This window comes from Tamandua tetradactyla, chromosome 7 (genome assembly GCF_023851605.1).
Source record: "Tamandua tetradactyla isolate mTamTet1 chromosome 7, mTamTet1.pri, whole genome shotgun sequence".
NCBI lineage: Eukaryota > Metazoa > Chordata > Mammalia > Pilosa > Myrmecophagidae > Tamandua > Tamandua tetradactyla.
In genome coordinates this window covers 145321105-145342061 of record NC_135333.1, presented here as the reverse complement: position 1 = coordinate 145342061, position 20957 = coordinate 145321105, and the positions used below count along the sequence as shown (strand labels likewise).

Here is a 20957-nt window from a genome sequence, read left to right as displayed (position 1 = left end):
TTCATGTGTGTCAATTCCTGTGATTTCTATTCTGCTCCATTGATCAGTGTGTTTACCTTTTACCAATACCACACTGTCTTGATTACTGTGGCTTTATAGTAAGTCAGATAGTCAAGTTTGTGAGAATTGACATCGTAACAATATTGAGTCTTCTAATTCGTGAACCTGAATTATCTCTTCATTTATTTAGATCGTCCTTGATTTTTTTCATCAGAATTCTGAAGTTTGCTCGTGTAGATGGTATACACATTTTGTTAAATTTATACTTGAGTATTTATGGTTGTTGCTTTTTTGTTGTTATTGCTAATATAAGTGGTATTGTATTTTGGGGGGGGGGTGCATGGTCCAGGAATTGAACCCAGATCTCCCACATGAAAGGCGGGCATTCTAACCACTGAACTACCCATGCACCCTAGTATTGTATTTTTAATTGCAAATTCCAGTTGTTCATTTCTGATATATAGGAAAGCAATTGACTTTTCTATATTAACCTTGTATCTAGCAACTTTGCTGTAATCACTTATTAGTTCCAGGAGTTTTTCTTTATTGAGTATTTGTATTTTCTACATGGATAATAATGTTATCTGCAAACCAGTTTATTTCTTCCTTCCCAATATGTATGCCTTTTATTTCCTTTTCTTGTTTTATTGCATTAGCCAAGACTTCTAGTACAATATTGAATAAGAATAATTACAGGGGACATCATTGTTTTATTCCTAACCTTAGAGGGAAAGCGTCCAGTTTCTCACCATTAAGTATTGCGAAACAAGTTGCTGTATGGTTGTGGAAATACAGGCTTAGGCACAATAGACATTCTCAACAGATGATCATTTTATTACTTACACAGCACAATAGGTCTAAAAAAGCAGAGAAAGAGATCACATTGTGGCCAGTTTTCTGCATAGGCCAACTGCTCAGGTATATGGCAGCTCTGCATGCCCCACTTTGCATTGGAAATGAGAGACTCTATGCTGCCAGAGGGATGGGTATTTATATACTCTAGGGTGGGGATTTCTGCCACTGAGCACAAAGCATGTATCAAGCAATCTTTGTGCAATTTCCTGCCTTGGCAGATGCTGGGGCTGCTTGTTCCATTAGACTTGGTGCCTCCCCCCCCCACAGGTTTGCAAACAAGCAAAAGGAGAAGAGAAAGGGTGTAGGCGAGGACTAAGTGACGGCCACTGAGTGAGTCTGTGACTTTCCCAGCATTATGTTAATTTTAGGTTTTTTGTAGATGTTCAGTATCAAGTTGAGAAAGTTCTCCTCTATTCCCAGTTTGCTGAGAATTTTTATCATAAATACGTGTTGGATTTTATCAAATGCTGTTTCAGTATCTGTTGATGTGCTCGTATGATTTTTCTTCTTTAGCCTATTGATGTAATAGATTATATTAATTGTTTTTTGAATATGAATCTGCCTAGCATACCTGAATAAGTCTCCCTTTGTTGTGGTATATGATTCTTTTTATACAAAGTTAGGTTCAATTTGTGAACATTTTTATTGAGGATTTTTGCATCTGTGTTCATGAGAAATAATTGGTTTTTATTTTTCTTTATTGCAATGTCTTTATCTGATTTTGCTATTAGGGTAAACTGACCTCGTAGAATGGGTTAGAATATTCCCTTTGCTTCTGTTTTCTGGAATAGATTTTTAGAGACTTGGTATAATTTCTTCTTAAGTGTTTGGTAGAATCATCAGAGTTACCAGCTGGGCTTGATATTTTCTTTTTTGGAAGGTTATTAATTATTGATTCAGTTTCCTTAATAGATACAGGCTTTTTCATATTATCTATTTCTCCTGGTATAAAGTTTTGATAGTTTGTGTTTTTCTCAAATTGGTCCATTTCATCTAAGTTATCAAATGCAAATGTGTATTTCATCTAAGGTATCAAATGGGATAGAATTGTTCATAATATCCTTTTATTCTTTTAATGTCCAGGAAATCAGGGCGGGCAACAGTGGCTCAGTGGCAGAGTTCTTACTTGCCATGCGAGACCTGGTTCTGTCCCCTTGTAAAAAAAAATGTCCATGAAATCAATAGTGATAACCCCTCTTGACCTAGCTTTGTTTCTGATATCAATAATTTGTATTTTCTCTCTTTTTTCCTTGGTTAGCCTGGTTAGAGTTTTATTAATTTTATTGATCTTTTCGAAGAACCAGCTGTTGGTTTGGTTGATTTTCTTTTTTGTTTTCCTGGTTTCAATTTCATTGTGTTTTTTTTTTTTTTAAGTTCTGTGCCCTGATTACATATTTAATTTTATGATTAGGTGAAGTAGCGTACATACATTATTCAAATGCTCTAGGAAATAAATCATAATTGGTTTAATTTTCTTTGTTACTTATCACAAAACATCAGTGGAAATAAAGGAATTACAGAAATGAAACCAAAGAGAAGAAAAATAGGATGAACTACGAGAAGAACTAGTTGAATATTAGCTGAAAGTAGATCTATAAGAAAAAACAAACTTGCAATGTTCCTATGGAAGAAAGAATGAACTCTGTGTTTTGTTCACATTAATATTGTACCCAAGATGATGGCAGTTCTTTTTCTAGTGTTTGTGAGAGACTGTCTTTAATATACAGTGCTGGGCAGGCACTTTAGTGGCAGCATAAAAATTATAGTGGTTAGAATAAGTAGAAAATGACCAGTTATAAATTAATATCAATAACTAAACTTGTATTTTTGGCCAGATTACTGGAGAAGATATATGTATTTAAGAAGCTAATAAAAAAAATCTTACTGCCTCAAGTTTTAAAGCCTAAATTTACAGTTATGAAGATTCTTTGCAGAATGAGGCATCAGAAAGTAGTAAATTGCAATAGAGATCTTTACTGACCTGTCTAATAAGTGATCTATAGACTTGTAGTGTATTATCTGGCACTTATCTGGCCAACTGGAATATCTGAACACCCAGTGCAAGTCTTGACCTCACTAGACCACCACACCAAATGACCCAATCACAGAACATAATTGCTTTGACCAAAATGAGATTAACACCATGATTTTTTCAGAATGGTGAAATGAGGAAAGAGAAGGGAAATCGGAAGAAGGTATCATCTGGATTAACAAGAATTACCTGTCAATTAACAAAGCATTTTAATTCATTCCCACTCTCTTACTATGCTGGATAAAATAACTTTTGTTGTGTTATTACATCATAGGAAAGCAAAAGAAGTAACTTGGTGTAATATGTTACCTTGCATAGTACGTCTTGGTACCAAGGGGATGTGTAGAAATCATTCCCCAAAGTAAAAGACCTCAAGAGAGAACAGAGAAAAGTGAAATACAAAGAAGTTTAGTGTGTGCTACCCTAAAGTCAACAACTATAAAAAGTTAAAAACGTTCCTCTCTTCTTTGCCATCACATACTTAAAATAGCAGATGTGTTTTTAAAACAATTTTTATACATATAAATACAAACACAAAGAACCAAGGATTCATAAAGTTACCTTGCTAATGCAAATTATGGGGGAAATTTGGATTAACTCAATTTAAGGAACTTATTAAAAAGGTAATTTAAAACAGTAAGTCCTCCCACAAATCTTTTTCTCTAATGCATTAGAGATTAAATGCATTTTCAGAGAAGAGCTTCTACCAGGGTTGGAAAAATCTCACAGAATCATTAAGACAACATAGAATGAACATGTGCTAGAAAATTTACTAAGGTCTCTTCAAACCTTAATATTTTTTATTTAAACTAATTTATGGTTTAAAATGAAAAGATTACAGGAAAACATTAATCTTACTTTTCACTGTTCCATATACTAATTTTAGAGGTCATGAGGATTTATCTTTTTATTTTTTAAATCATACAAGATACTTTTCCTTTTTTGGGTTTCATCTGGTGGGGGGGAAATAGTGCTGTATTGTCATATTACATTCTATTTAGACCATTTCAGAAAAAAACAAAAACAATAAAACAGGTCCTCAAAATAAAAGATAAAAAGTACAACAGAAAAGCAAGTCAGGGCGGGCCACGGTGGCTCAGTGGCAGAGTTCTCTCCTGCCATGCCGGCTTTGATTCCTGTGCCTGCCCATGCAAAAAAAAAAGGAAAATCTGATACTATAAAGTACAGCATCATCCTTCTTTTATTAAACATTTTCTTTAGTGTAGTAAAATTAGGAAGATAGCAGGAGAGGAAGCAATAACTGGATCATGTTAAAGAAAAGAATTGGCTAATTACATGATTTAAAGACTATTGATGAAGGATTAAAAAGAACTTAGAAAAATAAAAGGATAATTAATATATTGAGTTATATTAAAAAAGAGAAATGTGGCAGATTCCTGCATTTTTTAAATGTTTCTGTAAGGAGATCCATCATAAAACTGAACTGTAAAATTATTTTTAAAATGTAATAAAACACACACACACACAAAAATGTAACGTAACACAAAATGGGTGGGCAACAGTGGGCTCAGTGACAGAGTTCTCGCCTGCCATGCCAGAGACCTGGGTTCATTTCCTGGTGCCTGCCAATGTAAAAAAAAATTAAATAAAGAAAAAAGTAATATAACACAAAATGAATTTTTCAACAAACTTTAGTAAATTATTTTGTCATAAATTATGACAAATAAATAAAACTCCCCTAACTTACATTTTATTTAAAGTAATAACTTTATATCATATAAATAAATTTCAAGCATGAAAAATGTATTATTGCAGTAATACCTCTTTGCAAGTCCAGAATTCTTGGTTTGCAATAAAGATGTGAAGTGAAAAATTTATAAACCAAAAAGGAGTAAAACCATTGGTGCCAATTATTGCAGAAGTCCAACATCTTAAAATGTTGCTCAAAAAGTTACAGAGAAACATGTCAGAAAGCAACCATATAACTGAAAAGAAAGGACTTATTTTTTTTACCATTTTATATTATTATTGTCTCTAGTGTTTTCTTCTTCCCAAATAGAAATTCACATCTTCTATAATGTTGCCCTTGAGTCAGCCATTCTGTGCATTGTGTGCAGTGGCCATTTGAACGTTTCCAAAATCATCATCATATGTTCTCTTCAAACTTCCTAAGGTACCAGAATGGACAGATAACGATCTTTCTCTCTGTAGTGGTGACATCATCTGTATTGTTAATTTTGCTAGGTGGATGGTTTCCAATTCCTGAAATTAATGGACAAATCCAGCATTAGGATTAAATAAAAATATTCTTCCTTGAACATAAGCAGATGCATTGCTGTATTTTATTTCAGATGTTTCCATAATGTATGCATTAAAAAGGGCAGCGTTCCTGGGGATCCGTGCATTTCCAAGGACAAAAACTTTTCCTCTAGTTTGTAAGCTGCCATCAATTAATTCTTCAGTCATGGAAAAAAAAAAAAAGTATTATACTTTCAACTAGGTTGTCTGTAATATCCAAGACTAAATATCTAAATAATTGCTGAAATTTTGGTTTAACAAAGTTTGCTTTAATATTTTGTATTATGCATATTATATGGGTTATTCCGTGTTCCTGTAGTATATACATAACTTGCTTTTCATAAAAGATTATGGACCTAAAAGCAATCCAGGTAAAGTTTCCTCCATTATTTGTCTCATAGGATAGGTCCATTCCTCAGCATCTTCTTTGCACCTTGGGAGGGTGGAAGAACTCCAGCTTTGCGTTTATCAAGGTTCTGGGCTGCGGGCCAGTGGGTGGGATGGGAGGACAAGTTATCTGGCTGGCTGACCCTCAGAGTCTAGTGATGGCGCAAGGAAGAACTGGTGGACTGGAGGACTGGTGGGCCAGCGGCGGGCTTACAACTAAGACATACAATCTAAAGTATCCCAGTGACAGTCACAGCGAGGAAGAGAAGGGTTGTACTGCTTGAATGTAGCCACCATGCTGCCACCACCTCCCACCCCCAGGGTCTCCACACCTCCAGTTTCACTGATTTTTTGCTCTCAGTTTTATTATTTCATTTCTTCTGCTTGCTTTACATTTTTATTATTTTTCTTTCTCTAAATTTCTAAGGTGGAAATTTAGATGATTGATTTTAAATCTTCTTTTCTAATATATGCATTCAATTCTGTAAATTTCCCTCTACACACTGGTTTTGCTGCATCCCACAAATTTTGATACATTTTCATTTTCAGATAATTCAAAGATTTTTAATTTTTCTTGGGATTTTTTCTTTGATCTGTGTGTTATTTAGAACTGCATTATTTAATCTCCAGATATTATGGGGTTTTCCATCTGTCCTCCTATTACCAATTTCTAGGTTAATTTCATTGTAGTCTGAGCATATACTTGGTTTGGTTTCTATTCTTTTAAATTTGTTAAGGTGTGTTTTATGGCCCGAAATGTGGTCTGTCTTATTGCATGTTCCATGTGAGCTTGAGGAAAATGTGTATTCTGCTGTTGTTGGATGAAAAATTCTATTAATGTTAGGTCCAGTGGATTAACAATGCTATTGGAACTTACAGTTACCCCTTCTCAACTCCTTTGTCATTGCTACTTTTCATTTCACTTATCCATATGCTATAATCATCCAATACATTGTTGCTGTTTGAACAAACAGTTAGCTATTAGATCAAATAGGATTAAAAAAATATTTTAACTTCATTTATTCCTTCTTTTATGCCTGCCTCTCATTGCATAGATCCAAGTTTTTGACATATTTTTCTTCTCTCTGAAGAACTATTTCTAACATTTCTTTTAAGATGGATCTATTGGCAACAAATCCCCACAATTTTCATTGAGAACGTCTTTTTATTTCTTCTTCATTTTGGAAGGATAATTTTGCTGAATACAGAATTCTAGGTTGATTTTTTTTCTTTCAATACTTTAAATATTTTACACTCTTTTCTTATTTGTATGGTTTCTTACAAGAAGTCCTCTGTAATTCTTATGTTCCTCTATAGGGAAGGTACTTTTTCCTCTGGATTCTTTGAGATTTTCTCTTAGTCTTTGATTTCTTGCAGTTTGAATATGACATAGACATAGATTTTTGGTATTTATCTTGCTCAGTGTTCTCTGAGCTTCATGGATTTGTAGTTTGGTTTCTGTCGATAATTTTAGAAAGTTCTCTGCCATTATCACTTCAAATATTTGTTCTGATCCTTTCTTATTTTCTTCTTCTTTTAGTATTCCCATTAAATCTATGTAATACTTTTGTAATTGCCCCACAGTTTTTGGATAGTCTGTCCCTTTTTTCCCCATTCTTTCCTTTGTACATTTTGGTTTGGGAAGTTTTTATTGACATATCTTCTAAGAAACTGATTCTTTCCTAGGTCTTGTCCCAATTAATGCTCTTCTTCATTTCTGTTAGTGTTTTGTATTACCAGCATTTCTTTTTGATTCTCTTTCAAGGTTCAATCTCTCAGCTTTCATTATCTATTTCTTCTTGTATTTTGTCCACTTTTTCAATTAGAGCCCTTAGCATATTAATAATTTTATTTAAATGTCAAGTCTGATAATTCCAAAATATCTGCCATCTCTGAGTCTGGTTGTGAAGCTTTGTTTTTGTCTCTTCAGATTGTGTTTTTTCTTGCCTTTTATCATGCCTTGTAATTTTTCATTGAAAACCAAATACGTTTTGAATAATAGGAAGTGAGGTAGATAGGCTTTCTGTATAAAGTTTTATATTTATCTAATTAGGAGTTAGGCTGTGTTTACTGTTTGTTCTAGCTGTAGGTGTCAGAGGCTTCAGTTTCTTCTAGTATCTTGTTTTTGTCTCCCCTGTTATCTCTGTTGTTCCCTAGAAACTCCTTTTTAAATAGAGTTTGAGTCTTCTCTTTTCTTTCATCTATAATCCACTGGTATTATTCAGGAACTCTAATATGGTAAGGTGTGGAGAGAGTGGAAGGGTTCTATAGCCCCATGATTAGATCTTAGTCTTTAGTTGGCCTGTATCCCCCCTGAATTGTGATACAGTGCTTCTCAGCTTTTCCTCCCTTCAGTGAGAAAGGAAGGATAGAGGGGACAATTTCCATGCCCAAAGTTGGATAAGACTCCAGTGGAATCTTTCCTTGCTGAGTAGGTCCTTCTTTTGGAAAATATTAGGGCTTATTCTAAAATGTTTACTTTTCCTCTGGTTGTATGTAAAAATGGTTACTTCCCCCCTCCCTCTGGTCAAACAAATGGGAATAGCTCTCTGATCTTCACTGTAAGTACCTTTTGGGACTTGTAGAGGTAAAATCCAGGAAAGTGTAGGTGCCCCCTTCAGACAGGGTCTCCTGAAATTTTTAACTCTCAAAATAGACCACACTTAAGCCACAGTAATTTGTTGAAGTTACCATAAGTGTTTCTACTAGTTACTGGCTCTATAAGCTTCTGCTTCAGTTAATCTAATTTGTATTCTCTGTATTCACCTTTTTTCAGTTTTGAGAGTGACAATTTGCCCTGTGACTTCAGTTCTCAAGGAAAGTTGTTGATTTCCAATGCATTCAATTTTTTCTTGTTGCAAAGGCTGAAGTGACAACTTGAAATCCCTTTGCATGTCAGGACAGAAATGAAAATCAGCTGGTATGCTTTTTGATATGAGTAGCAGACAAGAGCATTACAAGAAAGAAAAATTAGAAGACATTCTTGCTTGTGAATACAGATGCAGAAATTCTAAACACGATGTTAGCAAACCCAAACCAGCAAGATGAAAAAAGAAACCAAATATTATAGCCACATTACAGTTATTCTAGAAATGCAAGGATGAGTTTGATATTGGAAAATCTATGAATGCTATTTAACACATTAGTGGATTGATGAAGAAAAATTGCCATCACCCTTCTAATAATGAAAAGGCATTTGAAAATTTTAATGTTCATTCATGATAAAAACTCTTAGCAAATTAGACATAGAAAGGAACTTTCTTAACCTTGTAAACTTAGAATTAGGAACAGGAAAAGGTCTGAATTATCTATAGTTCATTTCAACATTGTACTTGAAATTTGACCAGTGAATAAGGTAAAAGTAAATAAAAGCAAGGAAAGAAACAAAGTTGTCTTTATCTCTAGCTAATATAATTGTTCATACAGAAATCTCCTCAAGATCCATAAATAAATTATTGAAATTATTAAGAAGTTACTGGATGTCTGTTAACTGCAGTTGTGTGCACTGGTAACAAAGGGTTAAAAATGCAATTCAAAAAATATCACAACATAATATAAGATATATAATGTTTTAGTTTGCTGAAGCTGCTGGAATGCAATATACCAGAAATGGATTGGCATTTACAAAGGGGATTTATTAGGTTATAAGTTTACAGTTCTGAAACCATGAAAATGTCCAAATTAAGGCATCAGCAAGATGATATCTGGACTCTGAAGAAAGGTCACTGGCATCTGGTACACCTGTGTCATCTGAGAAGGCATGTGGCTGGCGTCTGCTGGTCCTTCTTGGTTCATATTGTTTTTGGCTTCTGATTCCAATGGCTTTCTCTCTGTGTCCTGTGGGTCTTCCCTTAAATATCTCTGTAAGCATCTGTGGGTCCTCTCTTCTCTATGGCAAACTCTGGATTTCAACCCCTAGTTTAGCATCTTCCAGGGCATTTTCTGTCTCCCAGCATCTATGCTTTCTCCAAAATGTCTCCCTCTTAAAGGACTCTAGTTAGCAAATTAAGACTGATCTTGAATGGCTGGGTTCATATCTCCAGGAAACAACCTAAACAAAAGGTCCCACCCAATAATAGGTCTGCCCCCATAAGATTGGATTAAAAGAGCTTGGCTTTTCTGGGATACATAACAGAATCAAACCAGCACATTTAACAAAAAATGTACCAGGAGATGTGAAATATCTTTACATAGAAGAGTATTAACACTAAGATTTTGTATTCTAAATAAATAGAGAGATGTCATGTTTATGATAGAAAAACTCAATATTATTAGGGTGTCACTTTTCTCAAATTGACTTTACAGGTTCAGGACATTTCCAGACCATATATTTGTAGGGCTCTTTCATGTACTTGATAAGGTCATGGTAAACTCCCTAGGGAAGAAGAAAGGGCAAAGAAGAGTTAAGACACTCCTGAAAAAAGCAATCAGGCAAGTGTGGGGTGAAAATTTACCTTCCTAGTTATCAAGTACTTAGTATAACAAATAATTTGCTATAACAAATAAGTCAGGTAAGTATTGGTGCTGAAGTAGACCCAGGTGCTGAAAAAGTGAGCAATGAAACATAACAGTGACTCAGAAACAGACCCAAGCATATATGGTGTTCTAGTTTGCTAGCTGCTGAAATGTGATATACCAGAAACAGAATGGCTTTTAAGAAGGGAAATTTAATAAGCTGCTAGTTTACAGTTCTAAGGCTTAGAAAATGTCCCAATTGAAACAAGTCTATAGAAACGTCCAATCCAAGGCATCCAGGGAAAGATACCTAGGACCAAGAAGACTGATGACGTTCAGGGTTTCTCTCTTGGCTGGAAGGGCACATAACAAAGTCTGCTAACTTTCTCTTCTGGCTTCTGGTTTCATGAAGCTCCCCTGGGAGGCGTTTTCCTTCTTCAATTTCCAAAAGTCGCTGGCTGGTTGACTCTGTAGTTCTCATGTCTCACCTGCCCTTGTCATTCTCGTGACACTGTTCTGTTGCTCTCTTGTCATTCTCAAAAGGCCTTCTCTCAAAAAATGTCTCCTGTTTTATAGGATCCCAGTAAACTATTCAAGACCCACCTGGAATGAATGGAGACACATCTCCACCTAATCAAGTTTAATACTCCCACTTGATTGAGTCATATCTCCATGGAGATAATCTAATTAAAGTTTCCAACATACGGTACTGAATTAGGGATTAGAAGAAACGACTATCCTTACAAAACGGGATTAGTATTAAAACATGGCTTTCTAGGGTACATAAATCCTTTAAAACCAGCACATATAGAAATTCAATACATGACAGAGTACTTAATAAATAGCCTGTAGGGCGGGTCATGATGGTTCAACAGGCCGAGTTCTCGCCTGCTGTGCCAGAGACCCGGGTTTGTTGCCCATGCAAAAAATAAATAAATATCCTGGAAAAATCAGTTATACATTCAAGAAAAAAAATGAAAATAGGTCCCTACCTCCCCACATAAACAAAAATCTATTCAAGTTGGCTTAAGTTTAAAAGATAAAACCTCAGAAAATGTAAAAATTGTAAAATAACCTTGACATAAGGAAGGATTTCTTTAATAAGGCACACCCAAAAAGCTTAACTGAAAAGAAGTCTGACAAATTCTACCTTATTGAAATTAAGAACATCAGTTCATCCAAACATACTGTAAAAAGATTGATATCCAGAAAAAGAAAAGTACTCCTGTGTATCAACAATGATAAAGAATAAAACTGACTAGAAAGATGATCAAAAGACCTGAGAAGCCATTTCACAGAAGAAAGAACATGAATTGCCAATAAATGTAAAAGGATGGTCAACATCATTAGGAATATATCAAAAGTAGATTATATAATGACATGCCATTTCACATCTACCAGAATGATGAAAATTTAAAAGTCTAACAATTACAAGAGTCAGTGAAAGAGGTGAAACAATAGAAATTCTCATTTACCACTGTTGGAAGTATGGATTGGTAGAACGATTTTGGAAAACAGTATGGGATTACATAGTAAAATTGAAGACATATACATTCTAATCCATATCTTTTATACTCCTTGGTATATATTTTATACCTAAACAAACTCTCACACCTGTTCCAACAGAATTGCTTGTAAAAGAAAGAAAGAAAATGGGAAGAAGCCAAATGTCCATTATCCATGGAATGAATAAATATTACTATATATTCACACAATAGTATACCACTCAGCAATCAAGTGAATGACCTAAAACTACAGGTATCAACATTGAGGATTATACAAAACAAATTATAGTTCGTGCAGTCTGTTAATAACTTTTCAAAAGACATACAAATCGAAATGGTTAATAATGGCGTTTGCCTTAAATAAGACCCTCTATCAATTTCCATCCTCCAATAGGGCAAATTATTTCTTGGGTGTAGTTAGTGAAATCTCACTGAAGATTATATGGCTTGGAAATTGTACAAAGCAATCTTGCTATCCTACATTTCCTAGAAAGTAATTCTATAGATTCTCCATTTTCAGCATTAAAAATGTTCTCAACAAAATCACATAGAAAATTAAAAGGATGGCTTAAAATAACTTCAGATAACATTCTTTTCAAGAAGAAGTATAAGATAGTATTTTCTTTTATTTTTTCTTTTATTTTTTGTGTGTGGGCAGGCACCGGGAATTGAACCTAAGTCTCCAGCATGGCAGGAGAGAACTCTACCTGCTGAGCCACTGTGGCCCACCCTATTTCCCCCTCATTTTTGAAGGATAATTTTGCTGGATGTAGAGTTCTTGGTTGGCAGTTTTTCTCTTTTAGAGTCTTAAATATATCATACCACTGCCTTCTCACCTACATGTTTTCTGCTTAGAAATCCATACGTCATCTTATTCAGCTTCTCTGGTATGTGATGAATTGCTTTTCTCTTGCTGCATTCAAAATTTTCTCTTTCTCTTTGACATCTAACAATCTGATTAGTAAGTGTCTTGGAGTATGTCTATTTGGATCTCTTCTTTTTGGAGTATGCTGCACTTCATGGATCTGTAATTTTCTATCTTTCATAAGAGATGGGAAATTTTTACTGATTATTTCCTCCATTAGTCTTTCTCCTCTTTTTTCTTTCTCTTCTCTTTCTGGGACACCCATAATACATATATTTGTGTGCTTCATGTTGCATTCTGTTCTCTGAGACCCTGCTCATGTTTCTCCATTCTTTTCCCTATATTTTCTCTTGAGCTTTGAATTTCAGATGCCCAGTCTTCTAGTTCACTAATCCTTTCTTCTGCCTCTTCAGATCTATTGTAGCTTTCCATTGTTTTTTTCATCTCTCCTATTGTGTCTTTCATTCCCATAGTTCTGTGATTTGCTTTTTTGAACTTTTGTTTTCTTCTTTTTGTTCACCCACTGTCTTCTTCCTATCCTCTCTCAGCTTGTTGATTTGATTTTTGATGAGGTTTTCCATGTCTGTTCAAACATTCTGAATTAGTTGTTTCAACTCCTATATCTTATTTGAATTTTTGGTTTGTTCTCTGCTATATCTTCTATTTTCCTCCTATGACTCATTATTTTGTGGTGGTGTCTAGGCATTTGATTTCCTTAATTAGTTTATTCTGGAGGTTGTTTTCACTCTCTTATCTAGGATTTTCTTGCTGGGTGGGTTTGCTCTCTATCTGTCCTTTGTCATTCAGTTCAACTTATTCTAGACCTCTAGCATAGGTTCTGTTTAACTGTTCAAAATTTTTCAGTTGTTTTTCTATTTCTTGCCCTGCCTATATGGAGCATTTTTTTTGGGGGGGCGGGGCACATCAGATATTATAGACCCCAGTCACATTTTCCCAGACCAGACTGACCTCTTCTCAGGAGAAAGAGTCACCAGCATCAGTTTTCCCTGAGGGTGAGACCCAGCAGGTTGTCAGACTTTCCTATGAAGCCTTTAGAATCTGTGCTTTTCCTTTCCTGCCTAACACGTGGTGCTTGTCTGCCGATGGCTTCCCACCAACCTAAAGTGATGCGGTGCCTTTAATTGCAGCAGACTCTGCCTGCTGGGGCCATGGTTGAGACAGATGTGAAGTTGTAGGTTGGCATTAATTGCTTCAGGTTTCTAGTCCCTGGTGCCTGAATTTCTTGAAGGAGGGATTCCATGAGGTGGTCCGCACCTTTCTCTTGGGGAATGTACAAGCTGTAGGGAATTAAGTCCTTTCACCTGACTAGTTACTTTGTCTCTGACACAAGCTTAATTCTGCCCTTGCCTGGAGCAGTGCTGGAGCCTGAGAAAGCTTCCAGTTCTATCTAATGAGCTGTTAAGGAGTAGGAAAAAGTCTTTTCAGAGTGGGAACCCACCCCCTCAGATTTGTCAATCAAAAGCTTAAGTTGGCACATGGTTCTATGTATTTCCAGTCTCTATGTGCCCCCTTTTCTTGGGGTCCAGCCCTTTTCCAGTATTTTGTACTGTCTGATTAAAAAAGCCTCTGTTGTTGTTTTTGTTTTGTTTTGTTTTGTTTTCTTTCTTTCCCATCAGCAGTGCCTCCTCTCTGCTAAGGCAAAACTTCTTGTACCTTTAATACTTATTCTGGTTTATTTTCAGTAGTTAGAACTTGTTAATTAATTCCACAGTTGGAGCTTGGTTGAGCTAACCCCTTGCTGCTAGTAAAGTCTGTTTCCTTTCCTCTTGGGGAACAGACTGTTGTGCTTGTGGGGGAGGGGTGCCAATGTTCACAGTCTGGGGCACTTAAAGCACTTTGTGATGTCTCATCCAGTCCACCTTGTCCAGACTGGTGTATGCTGTGTGTCCAGTCACTGATGTAGCCTCAGCAGTTGTTCTGTACTGTTCCTAGCTATTCACTAGCTGCTCTGGAGGACAAACTAAATTCCATACCTCACTAAGCTGCCATCTTGCCCTGCCTCCCTTAGTACATTCTTAAATTCTTGTTTGTTGATTTTTGTTTTCACTTTTTGATCTTTTTGCAACTCTACTTGCTACTTAAAAGGTTTTTAAAATTCTTTTTAAGCCTATGTTTATTGTTGGGATTCAAGATAAAGTATATAGCTCTTTTAATGCTTTCATTCTAATTTAAACCAATATATTTTATCATAAGTGTCCATATGGAACTTTATAGAATTTAAGTGGGTTTTCCAGCTACCAAATTCAAATGAATTTTTTTTTTAAATCAACTATGTCAGATGTTTATGCTTCAGTTGGTCCATTTTTTTTTTTAAATAGAGTTCTTTGGATTTTCCCCAGAGAACTCATTGAAGTTCTAATATTACTGATCTGTGCCTTCTCCAGTCCTGACCTTTTGGTTCTGTAGAAATGAAGTTAAGGTTGGGCATTTTCTCATCTAGAGAATTTTTTATTAGTGCCCTTTTGTGGGTTTTGTCTTCACTCTGAATGTCTACCCTTTTCTTATGGAAATAGCCTTGTGATTGAGTCTCTTCATTGACAAAGTAGTAATAAAATTCTTCCAGCCTCTGCTCACTACCCAGTTCCAAAGCCACATCTGCATTTTTAGATATTTGTTACAGCAGCACCCCACTTTCCAGTACCAAAGTCTTTATTTATTTTCTACAGCTTCATAACACATAACCTGGGTTGTCTATGGAAATTTATTCACTTATAGTTTGGGAGACTAGAATTGAAATCAAGGTGTCAGCAAGGCCATCTAAAACTTATAGGGGAGAATCCTTCTTACCTCTTCTAGCTCTTGGTGTTTGCTGGCAATCCTTTGCATTATAGATGCATCATTCCAATCTTCACATGGCCATTTCCACTGTGTTTATCTCTGTGTCTCTCTTTTTAAAGATGACACCACTCATATTAGATTAAGGGTCTTTTCTACTCCAGTATGTTTTTCTCTTAATTAATTCCATTTGCAATGACCGTATTTCCAAATAAAGGCACATTTTGAGGAACTGGGTGTTAGGACATATCTTTTAGCAAGTGAACCCATGAAATACATACATACATACATACATACATACATACATGTGTATACATAACATACATGTGTACATATTGTATTAGTCAGGGTTCTCCAGGGAAACAGAACGAACAGGAGATATCTGTAAATAGATTTATAAAAACACAAGCATCGGAATGGAAGACTTCAAAATCCATAGGGAGGGGTGGGCCATGGTGGCTTAGCAGGCAGAATTCTCGCCTGCCATGCTGGAGACCTGGGTTCGATTCCTAGTGCCTGCCCATGCAAAAGAAAAAAAATCCATAGGGAAGTCTGTAAAGTTGGCAGCTCCAGTGAAGGGTCTGAATGAGTACCACAGGAGAGGCTCAGTCTCCAGCTGATTGGATTATCTTATTGGTGGGAGTTGCAGCTTAGTTGATCATAGATGTAATCAGCCCTATTGCAATTAACTGACTAATGATTTAATATACCTGCCTTCTGGTTTATCCACCAGCTACAAAATATCCTTGTGACAGTGGTCAGTCCAGTGCTTGCCTAACCAGACACATGGGCCTAATCATTTGACCAAGTTGACACCAAAACCTAAACATCATATTCCACCCTTTGTCAACTTGTCAGCTAAACATATCACCTTGAAACACACAATTTCCAAATAGAACACAATAATAGACCTATGTTTCACCTAACAATACTTAACTGACTGCGTATAACTGGAAACATGCTATGTCTCTCCAGAATAGGGTGCAAGTCCTTAGGTAGAATTCACTCTTAAACTTCATATCCTATGACTTAAATGCTATAACATGAATAGTAAAACTTTTGTCACATGATAAGAGGTAAACAAGGTATTTGCTTATGTAGAAATACAAGCATACTCATAACATAACAGGGAGAAAATATTTGTATAATCAACAGTCTTCATTTCTGTAACTGGTCACGTGGTCATAGTTCATATTTATAACTACCTTCTTCTACTACTCATTCCATGTTTACTTTACCCTGAGCAAGCACTTCAGCTTGCTGTGGTTCTTTGCCAAGTGGAGTGAGCCCAACATTTATTCCTGAAGTTTCTGGGCCATTCATAGTCCTGCCAGGATTGGGTTGTTGCAATTTTCCATTGGCCTTAATGACAGGGCATGGTGGTATTAAGACACCCTAGGGGGTTACCTGGTTTCCAGGAAAACTCTTCTTTACCTCCACTGTGTAGTTGCCATTCTATTTCCCCTTAATAGTCAGGATTAATCACCCATACAGAACAATAATTCCTTTTTGTGTCTGTTTAGTCAGTGGCATGAGAATCCCAAAGTGGTGGAGCACTCCTTCTTTTGGAACGAAGACCTGTTGACCAGCAGAGCTTAAGGTTTCAGGGATAGGAAGCAAAATTTTCCTAGTCAGTCACTAGGAGTGATAGTGAGTGTTGGCACTTACATTTCCACACCTTGATTCCTAACCCATGAAACCTGGCTATGGGAGAGAGACAGCACCATAGAGTGGACACTGATTCAGAGCATACACAGGCCTCCTGAAGAGCATTGCCTCAGCCCTGCAAAGGTATTGCCACATAGTTGGCACTGTAATTGGGTCTTCAAAAGGTCATACCACCGTTCTATCAACCCAGCTGCCTCTGGATGATGGGGAACATGGTAAGACCATAGAATTCAATGAGCATGTGCCCATTCCCACACTTCATTTGCTGTGAAGTGGATTCCTTGACCAGAAGCAATGCTGTGTGGAATACCATGATGGCAAATAAGGCATTCCTTAAGTCCACAGATGGTAGTTTTTGTGGGAGCATTGCATGCAGAGAATGCAAACCCATATGCTGAGTATGTGTCTATTATAGTTAGAACAAATTGCTGCCCCTTCCATGATGGAAGTGGTCCAATGTAATCAACCTGCTACCAGGTCACAGTCTGATCATTTTGGGGAATGGTGCCATGTCAGGGACTGATTGTAGGTCTCTGCTGCTGGCATATTTGGCAGCCAGCAGTGGCTGTAGCCAGGTTGGCCTTGGTGAGTGGAAGTCCATGTTGCTGAGCCCATACATGTCCTCCATCCCTACCACTATGCCCACTTTGTTCATGAGCCCATTGGGCAATCCAGGGTGGCTTAGGAAAGAAGATGACTTGTAACCACAGGATCTGTCAACTTATCCACTTGATTATTTAAAATTTCCTCTGCTGAAGTCATCTTCTGTTGAGCATTCACATGGAACACAAATGTCTTCATATTCTTTGCCCATTCTTAAAAGTCTATCTATACACCTCTTCGCCAGACCTCTTTGGCATCAATTTTCCATTCATGCTCCTTACAAGTATCTGACCATCCAGCCAAACCATTAGCAAGAACTCATGAGTCAGTATACAAACATACTTCTGACCAGTTCTCCTTCTAAGCAAAATGAACCGCTAGGTACACTGCTCAAACTTTTGCCCGCTGAGAGGATTTCCCCTCACCACTCTCCTTTAACGACATCCCAGAATGGGGTTGTGCTTCAGCTGTACACTTCCGGGTGGTCCTTGCATAACGTGCAGAACTATCTATAAACCAGGCCCAAGTTTCCTCTTCGTCTTCCATCTGACTGTCTGGTCAAGGAATCTCCCCAAGAGGCCATAGCTGTGGTCTGAGAAAGAGAGGGAAGTGTGGCAGGAGTGGGAGCCATGGGCATTTGAGCCGCTTCCTCATGTAACATAACTGTGCCTTCAGGACCTGCTCAAGCCCTGTCTCTAATATACCATTTCCATTTTATGATAAAGTGCTGTTGTGTACACCCAACTTTACGGCTTGTTGAGTCAGACAACACCCAGCTCATGATAGGTAACTCAGGTCTAATGGTAATTTGGTACCCCGTGTTTTAGTATTCAGTCTCTCCTAAGACCCAGTAGCAGGCTAAAAGCTGTTCATTAGAATGAGAGTAGTTATCTGCAGAGGATGGTAAAGCTTTACTCTAAAATCCTAAGGGTGTGTGTTGTAATTTTTCTATAGGGGCCTTCTGTGGTCTCCAAACAACATCCTTATTTCTCATTGATACTTCCAGCACCATTGGATCTGCTGGATCATATGGCCCAAGTAGCAGAGCAGCTTGCACTGCTCTGGACATGTTGCAGATCCTCCTCTTGTTCTGCTCCCCACTCAAAACTAGCAACTTTTCTGGTCACTCAGTAAATGGGCCAGAGTAGCACACCCAAATGAGGAACACGTTATCTCTAAAATCCAAAGAGGCCAACAAGGTATTGTCCTCTTTTTTGGTCATAGGAGAGGCCAGATGTAACAGCTTATCCTTCACCTTAGAAGGGATATCTTAACATGCCTCATACCATTGGATACTCAGAAATTTCACTGAGGTGGAAGGCCCCTGTATTTTTGTTGGATTTATCTCCTATTCTGTGACACACAAATGCCTTTCCAGTAAGTCTAGCATAGTTGCTACTTCTTGCTCACTAGGTCCAATCAGCATGATACCATCAGTATAATGGACCAGTGTGCATCTTGTGGCAGGGAGAAATGATCAAGGTCCTGGTGGACAAGATGTGAAATAGGGCTGGAGAGTTGATATACCCCTGAGGCAGAATAGTGAAGGTGTACTGTTGACAAAGTGTTTCTGGTGTTCCTTACTGACAGCTATTAAGAAAAAGAAAAGAGCATATGCTAACTCAGTTGTTGCATATCAGGTACCAGGTGATGTGTTGCTTTGTTCAAGCAATGATACCACATCTGAAACAACACCTGCAATTGGAGTCACCACCTGGTCGAGTTTCTGATAATCTACTGTCATACTCTAAGACCCATCTGTTTTCTGCACAGGCCAAATAGAGTTGAATGGGAATGTGGTGGGAATCACCACCTCTGCATTATTCAAGTCATTGAGAGGGGCACTAATCTCTGCAATCCCTCCAGGAATACATTATTTCTGAGTCACTATTTTGCTTGGTAGGAGCAGTTCTAGTGGCTTCCACTTGGCCTTTCCTACCAAAATAGCCCTCACTCCATAAGTTAGAGAATTAATATGGGCAGTTGCTCAGTATGGCAATTACCATTATGCATTCTGGAGCTAGGAAAATGACCACAGAATGGGTCCAGGGACCCACTGGATCACACTGTGAGATGGACCTCAGCTAAAACTATTGATCACCTGACCTCCATAAGCCCCTACTCTAGTGGACCAGAGTGATGTTTTGGGTCTCCTTGAATTAGTGTTACTTCTGAGCCAGTGTCTAATAATTCCTAAAATATTTTATCATTTCCTTTCCCCAGTGCACAGTCACTCTGGTGAAAGGCTGTAGGTCTCCTTGGGAAAGGCTTGGAGGAAGGTTAACAGGGTAAATTTGGGGCAGTGTAAAAGGATCCTTCCCCAAGTGTACCTGGCATTCCCTCATTCAAGGGGCTCTAGGCCTGTGAACTGTCTCAAGTCTGGGAACTGATTAAGGTGCTATTACTTTCTTATAATTCAAGTTAGGCTTCTGTTCACTTGACCTAGAATTCTTCTGCTTATAAAGGTCAAACAAGAATTTAGTAGACTGCCCATGTGTTTTACTTCTAGGTATCCCATGAGCTACTAGCCAATGCCACAAGTGTCTGTAAGTTAAATTATTTTGTCTGCTGCTTTGAGTCAGCTGTTGATTATGGTGGCTACGCCCACCTTGTGTTTGCTGAGTAATTGTGGCCACATGGCTTCTGCCAACTCGGGATCCAATCATCCCCATTGTGTTTAAGGATTCTGGCTCAGTAACAGCAGTTCCCACAGTCATGTCTAACCTACAGAGAAGGAGAACTACAGAGCTCTTCAGGGATGATGGAACTAGTCTTTAAATTTATTTCTCAAGGTTCTGGTGAAAGATGTGTCTTCTGGACATTCCTCAGGTGTGTGAACAGGTCTTCCATGATAAATCCACTCTAATAGTTCAATCTCTTTAAGCCTGTAGATCCCCTCATCTACATTATACCAGGGCAGTTCTGGCATTTTGACCTCAGGTAATGTCAGCCACCTTTTGATCCGTGTTTCAGCCAGCCATCCAAACAATTAATGCCCTTTTTAACTCCTTGAGCTATAACATTGAATGCAGAATATCTGCTTAGTGGGCCCATATCAATAAATTCAGCTGTCTACCTAGATTGGAAAACTCATGCAGTTCTTTTGGAGTATAGTGTACCTCCTCATAGGTCATACTTTGTACCTCACCTTTCTGGGTCTGTTGGAACTTTAGTGAACTTACAGGTCTTGAAGAAAAGAGGGCTGGTGGAGGTGGGTCATGAAACAAATAGAAGTATCTTTGAAGCCAGTTACCTCAGGGCATTCCATTTCAGATTCATCTGGTGAAACAGGATTAGTTGCTCCAGACAGAGGAGTTAGGGCTGTTTCCCCAGGGGATGTTGTTATATGGTTAGCAGGCACTAAAAGGTTACTCTCATTAAGCAGTGTTTGAAGAGCACATTCCTCTGGGCATACTGGATTCCGGGAAGCTGTTCCCTCAAGGTAGGGTGGAGGTCGGGAAATCAGAGTTGTCCATTACAAGTCTGTCTAGTAGAGGCTCAGCAGATTCCAAGGATTCTGTCTTCCCATTGC

General features: G+C 37.5%; 1 protein-coding gene and 1 pseudogene across 11 annotated transcripts in view; one reads left to right on the top strand and one right to left on the bottom strand.

Annotated features, from left to right (window-relative positions):
• OSBPL8 (oxysterol binding protein like 8) overlaps positions 1–20957 on the top strand; it is a 271517-nt gene that overhangs the window by 152388 nt on the left and 98172 nt on the right. The gene's annotated exons all lie outside the window — the stretch shown is intronic.
• LOC143690336 (serine/threonine/tyrosine-interacting protein pseudogene) lies at positions 4889–8427 on the bottom strand (annotated as a pseudogene).